The sequence below is a fragment of the Mauremys reevesii genome, linkage group 10 (genome assembly GCF_016161935.1).
Source record: "Mauremys reevesii isolate NIE-2019 linkage group 10, ASM1616193v1, whole genome shotgun sequence".
In the NCBI taxonomy this organism is placed as follows: Eukaryota; Metazoa; Chordata; order Testudines; family Geoemydidae; genus Mauremys; species Mauremys reevesii.
In genome coordinates this window covers 30,155,545-30,170,032 of record NC_052632.1, presented here as the reverse complement: position 1 = coordinate 30,170,032, position 14,488 = coordinate 30,155,545, and the positions used below count along the sequence as shown (strand labels likewise).

The 14,488-nt window shown below is 40.1% G+C and overlaps 1 protein-coding gene across 14 annotated transcripts in view; it reads left to right on the top strand.

The window, feature by feature from the left end:
- The window catches only part of OTUD7A (OTU deubiquitinase 7A), a 310,046-nt gene that overhangs the window by 112,657 nt on the left and 182,901 nt on the right, over window positions 1–14,488 (top strand). For 11 of the 14 annotated variants that reach the window (XM_039492114.1, XM_039492108.1, XM_039492112.1 and 8 more), the window contains 2 exons: window positions 11,971–12,082; window positions 12,733–12,801. The exons of 1 other annotated variant lie outside the window; for it this stretch is intronic. The gene's annotated coding sequence lies outside the window, so the exon portion shown is untranslated. Of the gene's footprint in view, window positions 1–8,704; window positions 9,167–11,970; window positions 12,083–12,732; window positions 12,802–14,488 lie in introns of those variants that run through there. 2 more of the 14 variants (XM_039492113.1, XM_039492105.1) reach the window with 2 other exon arrangements.

Genomic DNA, 14,488 nt, shown 5'->3' with positions numbered 1-14,488 from the left:
ATAAATATAATTCTGTTGTCTTGTATTAGGTTATGTTAATATTGATGTTGATAAGGTAATACGGTATTATTCCACCATCTGCATACAATTCTTTCTAAACTTCTCATAATTCAGTGCTGTCAGGCTCCCTGGCTCAGACTGTGCATTTCAGAAAGAAGGGATAAACAAGACGAAAACCTAAACAAACTAAAATCCAACATGCTGTCTGGAGTGACCAGATCTCCCGATTTTATAGGGAGAGTCCCGATATTTGGGGCTTTTTCTTATATAGAGGCTTATTACCCCCCACCTCCTGTCCTGATTTTTCACACGTGCTGTCTGGTCACCCTAATGCTGTCAGCAAGACAAATGTACATACCTACCCTTAAGAAAGCAAATATATTCCCTTGTACTGTATCTTGGATAGGCTAAAAACCTAATAGACCTCTGCTGGTGGCCCAGACTTGTTCTGATGTACAGCAGGACAGAATACTTGAAATTAGATTTAAAAAACTTTGAACAAATGATTATATACTATGTGATCTGCCCTTCTACAGGGTATCCAATGAGCTAACTTGGTTACAAAAAGAACAGAAGTACTTGTGGCACATTAGTCTCTAAGGTGCCACAAGTACTCCTGTTCTTTTTGAGGATACAGACTAACACGGCTGCTACTCTGAAACTTAGCTACAGTTCACTTGAGTGACTTTCAGTTACATAACTATTCCCAGGTTATTGCTTAGTAAAAAAAAATGTGGTGGTGTTGCATGTTTTTACACATAAAATTGTGCCTTAATAAAGCTGCATCTTTTTATTGGTATGTTAATTTCTATAACATGTACAATGTCTCTATAAGCAACTATCCTGTTCATGAAATTGAGGAGACTCTACCTTTCCCATAAGCAACTGGAGCTGAATGGATTAAGTTACACAGAAGATGTTAGGTTTCTGCAACCATACATGTCTCCACTATGTCTCAGGAAAATAGTCTTAAATAAATGTTCTGGGCTTTAGCTGAGCAGCTCTCAGTAGTCTTAATAGGTGCTCTATGTCTCAAGCCCTGTGTATGGAATTGAGATTATGCTGCTAAGCAAAGAACACCACACGCAGATGACTGTATCACATGGAACCTTTTCAAATATCAGTCTATATTTTTTTACTTATAGATTGTTTTCTAAGGATTTTAAAGAATTATTTCAGATTTTTAAAATTTCTTGTTTCAATTAATTTTCATACCATCTCTTTGCCCATGTCTCTGTCAATGGATAACCCTGTCAGAACCTGAACAAGTGGTCATCTACACATCTGCATTAACAGACAGCAGGCTTATGTTCAGGTTTTTTTGTTTTTGTTTTTTACTATCTGAAGCATTTTTAAAATAAGTCATTTTCAGTGCTCAGAGAGTCAAGGTGAGTGAGGTAATATCTTTGATTGGACCAACTTCTGTTGGTGAGAGAGACAAGCTTTCGAGCTACACAGAACTTGTCTCTCTCACCAACAGAAGTGGGTCCAATCAAAGGTATTACCTCACCCCCTTGTCTCTCTCGTATCCTGGGATCGACACCGCTATAACAACATTACCTATTTTTGTAGAGATAAGAATAGTTGTATTTTAGGCATATTAATCATAATCTGCTGCATGGAATTATTCATTTTTTTCTTGTTTTTACTCATTTTATTTTAATGTAGCCATAGTGAAAATGTCTCTTTCATCAGATGAATGTGTGAAATAAGCCAATAGGCGGCATTTGTTGGGGATTTTTTGCGCAATGTTTCATTTTGAAGTCTTTTCCTGGGCATTTTTATTATAATGATAAGACGTTCCACGGTGTGGTCTTGTTTAGATCTTGCATGTTGGTTGAAGAGATCTAATGCGGCTGTAGATGGAATGAGTTGCTAGGATAGGCAGAATGTAATGTATTGCTATATTTTTTCCTTATTAATTGCTCCTAGTAACTTGGTACAGGGCAGAAAGGGAAAGGAGATAGTAGTTTCTTTAATAAGCAGTTAGTATTAGCCACTTACTATTTCTTGTATGCACCATTATGCCATGTATATATTTAGTGCATATTAGAGAAGGCTTCCAGTGGAAAATCTATTAACAGAGTACACTGTATGTATACAAATATGCTGAAATAAGGAGATAGGTATTTGTCAACCAGCAAGTTTTGTAAAACTTCCTTGAATAAATATACTACTACTTATATATTCAGTTGCCATTCATCTGAAATTGCTGTAATATGTTGATATGATGATCATGCAATGGCTCAACTTTTATGAAAAACAAAGATTTTTTTTCCCCTTAGCAAAATAGAATATGAATCAAAAGTTGATATTACATGGCTGCCTGGGGTGCAAATGATGGCTGTGAAATGCAAGATAACTGCTCATTAGATCCCAAGATGGCTACAGCTAGTCCTCAAACAAAATGTGGATATTATTGGAATAAGTGCTGTGCTTGTGGTCAGAGGACTAAGCACAAGACTTCATGAGAGAGAAAATTCCAGAACCAGGTTACGTGAAGACAGTGAGTTGAACTGTATTTGTATATTTTTCATTTACAAAAGTTCATCAGGTAATGTATTTCTTACAATAGTTCTTTAGTGAGATCTGGACAGTAGATGATAATGATACCTAGCCCGCATAGTGGGCTTTTCATCAGCAGATCTCCATTGCTTTACAAAAGAAATCAGCATCATTATCTCCATTTTACAAATGGGAAAGAGAAGGCACACAGAGGTAAAGTGACTGTTTCCAGATCAGCCAGTGACAGCCTGAAATAGAATCTGGGTCTTTTGCATCCGACACAAGTGCCCTGCCCACTAGGTGTGTGGGTAGAACACTGCAGGTTATACTTGCTAAAGCACTTTATAACACAGCCTCATTTTAGTATTGCAGTTGAGACTGGTGCTATCTTGTCACCCTGTATTGAATTGTATTTGCTATTATGATATGTTGAATTTATATATCTTTATTCTTTTTACTTTTCCACGCTGTTTTCAGCTAGGATACAGAGAGATCCCTTAGGTTTCTTCTAGCAGCTGCTTCATGGAACGTATATGTCAGACACACCAAGGGAGGTAGAGACCCATTGAAATTGTTGAACTTAAATCTTCTGGGCTACTTAATCTGTTTTTTATGTATGGCTCCTCCCTTAGAAAAGTTCATAGATTCCTTTGGAAATGTCTCTTGAATATATAGATGCGAATCCAAGCAATTGAGAAGAACCTTAAAAGGTTGCATAAAAAGAAGAGTGAACCTAATCAAATATGTTGTACTTGTATCAATATCTGTTCTGATGGGTGAGCTTACAGCCTAGCTAGCTATGCTTTACAGAGTATTTTAGTCTGCTTGACTTTTGTGATTTCCTGCTCTTCCCCCGTCCCCCCCATTCTACGCCAAGTAAGCTGTTGTTTTTACATACAGTAACTCCTCACTTAAAGTCATCCCGGTTAAAGTTGTTTCGTTGTTACATTGCTGATCAATTAGGGAACATGCTCGTTTAAAGTTGTGTAATGCTCCCTTCTAACGTCATTTGGCAGCTGCCTGCTTTGTCTACTGCTTGCAGGAAGAGCAGCGCGTTGGAGCTAGCTGATGGGCGCTTGGAACCAGGGTGGACTGGCAGCCCTCCTCCCAGCTCCCCGCTCCCCTAAGTTCCCTGTGCAGCAGCTGCCTGCAGTTCAGCTGTGTCCCTCCCCCCACTGCCCTGTGCTGCCCCTGCCCTCTGCCTTGGAGCTGCTCCCCGAGACTCCTGCTTGCTGTGCCGGGGGGAGGGAGGGAAGAGGGGGGCTAATGTCAAGGTGTCCCCCTCCCCGCTGCTCCAGCACCCCACGTACCCCATCTTCCATAGAGCAGGGTGGAGGATGGAGGGAGCTTGTAGCAGCTGCGGTCTCAACAAGCTGATCTAATTAACAAGGCAGTGTACTTAAGGGAAATGCGCATATCTCCCTCCATTCCTGCTGCCTTGAAGAGTGAGAGAGTTAACCCTTGAGGGCTCAGCCAATTGCTAGTTCATCATTTAGCAGTAAGGGAAATATCCCACTCTCTGACTCCTCCACCTCAACCAAGCTTCACAATTATCATCACTGTGTACCAATATTAAATTTTGTTTAAAACTTATACTGTGTGTGTATGTGTATGTGTATATATATATATGTGTGTGTGTGTGTCTTTTGTCTGGTGAAAAAAATTTCCCTGGAACCTAACCCCCTCATTTACATTAATTCTTATGGGGAAATTGGATTTGCTTAACATCGTTTCACTTAAAGTTGCATTTTTCAGGAACATAACTACAACATTAAGTGAGGAGTTACTGTACAGTATCGGTTGTATAGACAGTTAGCTTGGGGATGACTGTTGCCAGGTGTCCCACTGAAATGCAAACTGACTTCTGACGCTGAAGAAGGCAGAGACAGTAGGAAGAATGTGCGTTAGCACCCACTCGAAGATGAGGGAATTGTCAGTTCCCTTCCCTGATGTCATTGTGGGTATAGGGAGAGACAAGTGGCCCAAGGGATGCAAGGCTTCATTACAGCAATAGTTAATACCAAAATAATTGGCTTTGCTCCCCTCTTGGTCTACCAGAGAAATCATGCTTGTTAGCAAAAGCTGACATCAATTAAATTAAGCTCATCTTGACTAAAATGCAAAAATATTAATTTTCTGGCATTCTTAGTGCTACAACATAGATGCACCATTGGACTCAGTAGTAGTTTTGCCATTTATTTCAGTGAGCGCAGGGTTGAATACATAGGACATACACATGTAGTATGGTGATAGCCTGTCCTCTGTCTGGGTGCAACCTGCTGCCACATTTGGACACTTTAATAAAGTGCAATTTGAACCTGGGAGCGGAAAGGATCAGTTCCTCTTCTGCATTGGTCTCTTTTGTGTGTACAGAAGGAACTTGCTCATAGTGTACTTTGCTACTGTGAAACCATTCATAGACAGGAAGAATGGAAGTTTCACATTATTTCAATGCACTGAACAGATTGCAGTGAACAGATTGTAAGACCTCTTCTGCTGAACCTCTTGCTATGGTCAAGTTATATGAAAATTTGAATGAATCTCACCCAAAGTCTTTCTTCAAGCAAATCCCCCTATTGAAGCAAATAAGACATCTGCAATGGCCCATAATGAGGGATGTACGGTATACCATTTTGTTACCACTCTACAGAAATACGAAAAAAGTTGTTCTTACAGCACCTGTTCAGCATTCCTAATTGCATGGCTGAGCTTTAATTGAGTTAATAGTACAAGCTACACAGAAGTTACCAAGTACCGTGACTACATGGTGGTCATTAGAATGATAAAAAGCTCTCCAGGATAGTGAGATGTTTGCAGCAATATCTCCATTCTATTCAGTGGAAGCTATCATGGTAACCTTCCTGTCTTGCACATTAACTCTGACTCTAACCTGCATACACCTCCACTGTAGCTCAGAGGAAAGTCAGGGTTTGACATGTGGTTCCAGCAAACCCTGGGTTTATGCATCATTGTAGCTAGTGATGTGTAGTAAAATAAAGATGAATCAGTGCTGTCTGGGGTTAGTTGGCCCAGGTTCCAGGGAGCGCACGTCACGTTGTGTTCTCAAATATGGCCAACAGTCCCCTGGCAGTTTCCAACAAACTGGGGTGAATCTTCCGATGGGTTCTCAGTTTGAGTTGATCACAGGGCCAATTCAGATTATTCAAAACCAGAACCTTTTTGAACTTCAAGGGCTGTATGCTCTCTTGAATCTTTATTTGATCCAAACTTGGAAGGGTTCCAGAAGCCACGAGAATAGGTCACTTTCCACCTGATGTCTAATTTGTCCAAAATCTCAAATAATTAGTAACTTTTTGGAGAAACCATATTGTCTGCTCCAGTGGCCATTAAAAGAAGTAACTATTTCCCCCTTAATGGACAGGGAATTTAGGCAGAAATTTCCCAATAACACTAATGGGAAGTAAACTTCTAATTAACTGCACAGAAGTGGAAGTAAAGACCCCCACTGGCTGATAGTAGATAGCAAACCTGTCACCCCTGATAAGCAACCAGTAAGACAACTAGATGCTAATGACAACATACCCTTAAAAATATATCTCCTAATGCTAAACTACTATTTTGTTGTTATAGCATAGCCTTTTTACTGCATGCTTTCAAATGTTATTGGTGATCCATTGGGTATTAAATTAAATAAATTGAAGAAGTTAAGGACAATTTTCTCAGGTTGACTGATGTAAATCCTAGATCTTGTTTCTGGTCCAATGCAAATTATTTGGATACTTTGGCTCTGGCTACAGACACACATTGATATATTTTGGGTCCACAAAAGAACTTAAGAGTGACTGACTGTAGAAGACTCAATAATGTATTATTCACTGGTGACAAACTAGCTTGACTGTCAATGCAATTCAAGTAAATATATAATCTAATTAGAATATATTTATGCAACAATGTGGTTCTATTGAGCATGAGAATTTTTATCACCTATTTTAAAATCTGACCACCATTGTCCTTTACTCATTTAATGTACATCTTGCTTATGAAATCAACAGTGCACAAATTGGCCAGTGTTCTATGATGATAAAATACTCATCCTGCTCAACAGGGTATGGGGTTTTGGCTGGGTTGAGGGAAACAGACTCCACCCACCCCTGCTAGGTTTGGGGATAGGGAGGCATTCTTGGAAGCAGCTGGAGTTCCTCTGAGTGGCTCATTGTACCATTTCCCGCCTTAGCACCTATCCAGGGGATTGGGCAATCTTGGTGCTTGCACTGGGGAAGGAGACACGGGTAAGGGGTTGTGCGTGTTGTGTATGGGGAGGCAGGGTTGAATCCCTCTCCCTGTTCCCCACCCACATTACTGTTGGTTACGTGACATAAGTCTATCTTTTGTAGGGTGACCAGACAACAATTGTGAAAAATTGGGACAGGGACTAGGGAGTAATAGGAGTCTATATAAGAAAAATATCCAAAAATCGGGACTGTCCCTATAAAATCAGGACATCTGGTCACCCTAATCTTTTGGGATCTCAGTGGGCAAGATGTGGGGAGAGTATAGGGAGGCTTCCTGGTATGGGCAGCCAGTATTTGGTACACTTACTCAGCCTCATCCTTAAGTTAGGTATGCTGGATTGCCCAGTGTGTGAACTTCTTGGCCAGTCACCCTCTTGGGACATAGAAGGGATATTTTCTGGGTAGGCAGAATTGGCAAACAGGTGTGTGGGTCTTTTAATTGCTTCTTGGCAACCAGGAAGTCTAGTTCCTGGGTTTATAGAGCAAAATTGCTGAAACTTGTGAAGGTTTAGCTGTGTGGACTGCAGTGTAGCAAAGGTTGAACTGAGAGAGTTGGAGGGCTGCTTAGGCAATGGTCCTGTGCATTGGCATAGCATGGTGAAGGGCGAACTTCAATATTTGCTGCAGCTTGAGGCTCTCCTCATCTCAGTTCTTCTACATGGAGTTGGGGAGACAAGGAGTCTGGCATCCAGGCCCTGTTTCTCAGTAGGTTGCATGGTGTGGAGAGGAGTAGTTTAAATTCCATTCCACTTTAAAAATAAACAAACAAAATTGTCTCTGAGGCCATTGTGGCCGGCTGAATATCCACAGTGGAATGGCACTGCCGGTAGCTGTGCTGTGTGGTTTACCCAGATCAGCTGATGGTTTAAGTTCAAATAAAGTTGGAGAATCCACAAACAACTTGAGAACTTGTCCTTGGGCCACATCAACTTTCTTTTAATTCTGCTGTCTGAATTAGGAAGATCTAACCCCTACCTGCTCAGGTGCCTAGGGAGACAATGAAACCTGCCTTTGGCAAGCAGGTATCAGATAACAGTGGGACCAGGAAGTTTTCTCAAGGTATTAAGATATTTAAGCTGTAAAGAAGTTGATCAACCAAGTTATATCTGGGGTTGGAACCACCGGGACAGATGAAGGAAATACATTTTATCTTAAATCTTTTTAATCTACCTGCTGAAAGCAGATAAGGAAAAGTTGTTGTTTTTTTCCCCTATTTTGCACAGAGTACAGTCACTTTCAATATGTGACATGCAGCACTATACCACACACCTTTAGTATTCTGCAGATCAAAAGGAAGGCCACAGCAAAAATATATGTAATGCAGAAATCCAAATGATGATGAAATAGGTTTCCCATTCTCTTCCATATTCACTCCTCGTTTACAACAAAACAATAAGGGGACAAATCAATGTAGGCCAGTGAGGGCAGAACCTGTCCTATGTGATAAGGGACATTTGAGAATGCCTGAATGTAATGAATATAAAAGGAAGCTGAGCTGACTGAATATTTAAAGCAGATGTACTGAGTAATAGGAGTGGGTTGTAGCTGAGTGACAACTCATCGTATAATCATCACATTTTCCACTTAAAGCATCTCAGAAAAACAGGAAAGACAGTTTAATTTTTTTTGTCTGCAGATAACTAGCAGATTGAGTTATTATTTTTTAAGAAGAACCCCTTAGATTATATATTTTTCGGTTTCATAGAAAGGTTATTTTGAAAGTATTGAGCTGGATGTTGCAAAATATTCATTTTGTCCCAGCTATTAAGTCATACAAAAAATTTCCTCTGGTCATGTTTCCTTTCCTTAACGTCCTCTCTTCTTCTACAGAGGTCAGATTGCTCTGCTGGCATTTCACGATACACAGCTGATCAGCCAGCTAAGCGCAGGCTTCAGCATGTTTCAGAATCTCTGTTTCAGTCTATCCAACCCTTTTCCCACTCACTCTTCCACCCCCAAGAAGCTACCTGTAAGACACATAGATGGACTGGTTAAGTGCAGTGCAGTTAATTGAAGTTACGGTACATGGCTCAATTATAGCATTCTGAGGAGGCAGCTTGTAAACCTCCTCTTTTTTGTCTGAAACACTCGCTTATAAGGAGTTGGTCAAGTGGGAACAAAGGTTCTGTGATCATTTAAAACAACAGAAGGTTCCCAGTGTTCACAGAGAAATCTCACGTACTGCCAAATGGATTTTGTAACATTATCAGGAGAGTAGCAACGTGCTTCATTTAGCAAAGTGAAATTTCAAAGCAAATGCGTCTCTGGGGGAAAATCTAAAATCAATAAGAGACCTGGATTTATGCTGTGAATTTTCAGAGATGGCTCCATGATGTTGTTCCATCTCCACATCCTGTGCTAATCCTGAAAGATCTCATCATGCTGGTGATCAAGAGCTTTGTCCTATGGTAAGGTACTCCTTGTTAACCGGTGTGTGCTGATTTGACTGGGGTTTTTGTATTTAGGGTATTTTAGCTTCATGCAGTGTGATTAATTGTTTTAAACTGATATTTTATTATTTTTGAAGATGGAACTGTATGTGGCCAGTTGATCTAGTATTGGAATGAAGCCTGGCAATGAAACGGTAGCTAGACTTTTGCTGTCAAATCAAGTCAAACTATAGTCTGCAAAGTCAGAGCAAGGGCAAAGAATAATTTCCATTGTTTTTGTTTAATATCCTTTTAAAATAGTGTCACCTGAGTTCAGACAGCATCAATGCATTAATTTTCTTTCCTCTGCTAATGTGTGCAGTTCTGTAGCAAAAAATATTGCTTAAGTCCTTCTTCCTTAAAGTGTGTGTGTGTGTGTGTGTGTGCACGCCCACACGTGTGCGCATATCCAAACACTCTGTGTTGTTTTGATATCTTAAAGGCCTCCAGGGAATGTGTCTCTTCATGTTGCAGTTTTTTGTCAGTATCATAAGTTTTTGAAATTGTATAAAAATTCAAAACAAGGCTTTTTAAAAATTAATAAAACATTGCAGATTTATTAAGTATGAAAAAATTAAGTGTCTGGAGTTGTATGAACATATTATAATTTGGTTGTTATTGCAAAAAAAAAATCATTTTTCCTCTGCCCGATAAAGCTAAATGACTGTAGGTGAGCTGGAATTAATATAAGATATAAGACAATATGTCCAGATGATGTACTTTCTTAGACAGTTAAGCTTGAGAAACTTGGATTAATCAAAGTAGTTGAAGATTCAAATCTGTCTGATATGGAAATACTGTGGAAATGTCAGAAGAGGAAAAATCAGAGACCTGTATTTTGAATCATATGCAAGATCTATTAATTGTATTGTGCACTTGCTAGAGTAAATGTGGATTATCAGAACATTTTAAACATAAAATTAAGGTTATCTTTTAGAACACCTGAAAAGTAAACAGTATCCTCTTTGGGGGGGGGAGTGGAATGAACAAAACTGATGATTTTAGCCTTCTTATCAACAGCAATCGCTCAAACTATTGTTGGTTGGTCTCTCCTGAATTTGTTTCTTTTTACTTCTTTACTATCAGAAATTGAAGTATTGAAAGGATTACATGGGTGAAATTCTGGCCACATTGAAGGGTTAGGATTTCAGGCTAAATATTCTAAGAGCCTGATCCCATAAAGACTTAAGCATGTGAGCAACTTTTACTCATGTGAACAGTCCCAATGAAGTCAGTGAGGCTACTCATATATGCTTAATTCTTTGTAAGATCAAGCCCTATATGAATAAGGACTTGAGGTTTTGAAAAGTGACCTTTTCTCATATTAACTACTAAGTCAGTGAAAAATTATTTTGACACATTCATTAATTCATCTGTTGATTCTCCATTGTCTACAAAAATTTTATTTTAATATAACTTACCTTGAGAGTTGAGATGACTTGAGAGAAGAGAATATAAAGAGTTGCACTCAGAATGAAATGTTTTTCCTTCAGCCTTCTAGTATAACACATTTTTGATACTTGGATAAACAGTTAATTGTCACACTAGCGAAAGCCAGTATTCCAATGTTCAGGTACACGTTAGTTATTTTCCAAATATCCATGAAAAGGTTGGTATCTGAGTTTACAGATAATGTTTAATTAATGTTAGGATGTTTTAATCCAGGGGTCAGCAACCTTTCAGAAGTGATGAGCCGAGTCTTCATTTATTCACTCTAATTTAAAGTTTCATGTGCCAATAATACATTTTAACGTTTTTAGAAGGTCTCTTTCTATAAGTCTATAATATGTAACTAAACTATTGTTGTATGTAAAGTAAATAAGGGTTTTAAAATGTTTAAGAAGCTTCATTTAAATTTAAATTAAAATGCAGAGCCCCTCAGACTGGTAGCCAGGACCCGGGCAGTGTGAGTGCCAGTGAAAATCCGTTCGCGTGCCGCCTTTGGCACACGTACCATAGGTTGCCTACCCCTGTTTTAATCTATACTTTTCCAATTGCTATGGGAGATTTTTTTTTTAAAGTTGTGTAGGGACATCTTGTAACTAACATTACAGAGGAAAAGAGAATTATCATGTCGTGATTCTTCTTGTGTGAAAATTCTGCATTTTTTTTCTCCTGGAATTTATTCATTTAATGAAAGTTAGTGCTGCAAAATGAGCTTTTAATGAGCTAATAGTCAAAGTCAGACAGCTCAGTCAAAAAACTAATAAAATAGCATTTTCTTTTCAATAAATGGGAGGTACCGAAAATATTCTCTCTAAAGTTAAACAGAGATGTGATTAGTTATACTAGGGTATCTATGGGAAAATACAATTTAAGGCTTTCTCCCAAGACATTTTCTTGCTATATGAGCCCTGCTGCTTTGTATGGTGTTTCAAAACAGGTGTATAGATTTGTCACGTAGCCCAAGGTCTATTTTGGGGTATTGATTCAGATCTCTGCCTTTTCCACCTTGTAAAAAAACCATGCACACAATTTAAATATGATCTCTCAGTGCCAAGAAAATCAAGAGCCTTGTATGATTTACTAATTTGGGTTATTTAAAAAAAATCCTCAAATATATAAAAATGCAAATGATTTGACTTCAATAATTTTGTTTGTGCATTTGCAAATATTTTTAACTGGAAGCTAAATACAGCAATACAGCACAGCAGAGCTTCAGTAGCCTGGTTAGTAATGAAGTTGCAGATATTTTTTTTAGCAATGTCTCTCTTCCCTTATATGTGCCCTTTGATTGATTGAAGGAAAGGCAACTGTTCCAATACTTTCTTGTTGTTATCTAGTTTACAGGGTAGACAGGACTGGAACTATTTCTGCAGCTTCTGGGAGCCTGATGCTAAGCAATGTGACAACATAAATCTGGAAACATTATTGCTGTTGGAAACAACTGGAAAAGTGAGTATCTGTGGCTACTCTGGTCCCCCCACCCCGTACTCCATTTCTGGAATGCATTAATGAATATGGTGAGTGAGTATATGTGTGTGGGGGGGAGAGGCGGGGGGTCTGAAGAGATTTTTCCACCTGTATGTTTTAGACAGGAAAGGTTTTTCAGTGACTCTGAAGAAGCTGCAGAGGTAGGCGTCTTGGGTTCTATGCTTAACTCTGCTACTGGGTTGCTTATTACCTCAGGCAGGTCAATTTAAGTTCTGTGCCTCAATTTATCCATACTGAAAATGGACCTAATAATACCTATTGGGCAGGGGGTCAATTAACTGTAAAAAGCTTTGCAGTCCTCTGGTGAAAGATAATATAGGACAAATATTCTTCCCATGCCAACTCTGAGTCAGTGGGTGTAGTGCAAGGGGGTGCGACTGGAGAGGAGGATTCCTTCTCCAAGCCCCAGAGTGGGCACCACAACAACCCTAATGCCACAGTTGCTCCTGATGTCTGCTCTCATTAGCGATTCACTGGCTGCACGTTTGTTCCACTCCTCCCCCATCTTGGGCCTGCCTCCCCAAGCCCCACTCGGTGAAGTGCATGGAGCCCCCAGGCAGACCCCCATGCAATCTTCTCTAATCGTGCCTCCCCCTCCTCTGTCTGCCTAGTGCCCCTGTGCAGTGAAAACCGTACCAGTTGTGCTGTGTCTGAGGATCTTTGTCAATATGGAGATGGAGGTGAGATTGCTCCCGTATATGCACAAAGTACCGAGACCTATATAGAATCATAGAATCATAGAATTCAAGATCAGAAGGGACCATTATGATCATCTAGTCTGACCTCCTGCAAGATGCAGGCCACATAAGCCGATCCACCCACTCCTTAGCAAGCGACCCCTGCCCCATGCTTCGGAGGAAGGCGAAAAACCTCCAGGGCCATTGCCAATCTTCCCTGGAGGAAAATTCCTTCCCGACCCCAAATATGGCGGTCAGCTGAACCCCGAGCATGCGGGCAAGACTCTCCAGCCAAACCCTCTGGAAAAGGTTATATCATACCATTGACCCATTGTACTATTTACCAGTGTGGCACTTAATTGACCTATTGACTAAGCCCGTTATCCTATCATACCATCCCCTCCATAAACTTATCTAGCTTAATCTTAAAGTCATGGAGGTCCTTCGCCCCCACTGTTGTATAACAAACTCACTTATGAAAAGTGTTTTATATGATATTCTTTTTTACAAAGCTACATCAGCAGTGAAATGTAAACTAGAATAGAGCATGTACCACCTGGCAGGGCCGTCTCCATAGAGCTGGGGATTGGCCTCCAACCCCGGTCTGAACTAGCTTGGGTTTGCCAAATTTCAGGGCAAGCTGTAAGGCTGAATTGTTTCAACTGGCCTTTGAAGTAAGATTAAGCTGTAGGCCCATGCCTGGGAGTGCTAGTGTTTTAGTATGTTCCCCAGCTAGGTGGAAGGGGTGAGCTGATGATGTTGCAGTTTCATTTTTGTAATTTTAAATAATTGACTGTGTACTGAGCAGTGGTTCCCAAATGTACTTGATCGTGCCCCCCTCCTTCTTTGTGTCTGTAGTAGTTTACGCCGCTCCCCCTCCACACAAGCGCACATACCGATTTAAAACAAAAATCAACATGCAACTCTCACTAAATATTAAAAACAGCAACGCGTCAGTTCGAACAGAGCCAATGGTCCATTGTAATCAGAGTAAAGGCAAAACTGACATTATGGTCGAAGCTCACAATTATATGTGCACGCCGCATTGAGGCAAATGGATTGACATACGGCTGGCAATGACTTTGTATAATGCTATGCAAGCTTAACAGAAATCTGTCAAAATGCACAGCGCCATCTAGGGTCAAAGGCACAGCGCCATCTGAGGACCCGAGGTGTCTGGAGGAATCATCTTTGTTATTCATTGCTGTGAGCAAAATGTCACGACTCCCCCCAGTACATTCCATGCCCTCCCCAGAGGGCCTGTGCCCCCAGTTTGAGAACCTCTGACTTAGAGTCTGTGCATGGGGACATATAATTGTAAATAAAAAAAAATAGATTGGGGGGATTTATTCTTAGTCTCACTTAACTTCCTCTCTTCTTGTGCGGACTCTGCCATTTTCCTTCCAGAACCTAGGACTCTTGGACTAGGAATATGTTTCTCTATGCAACATACACACACTACATTCAAACAGCCCCCAGATGTAATATGTGCGCACTTTCTCTTTCTCTCTCCCCTTCCCTGCATCAGATCAGATTAATTGCAGACAGCGATGTACAGATCGAGGATAGCAGTTTGTTCAATTCAGACAATGCATACTGGTATGTCCTTGCCTTCACTTTAGCTGTTTCGTTTACAGCTTTACAAAGAAGAGTTGAGTTTAAATAGGGTTTAACCGATCAGCTTGGAAAT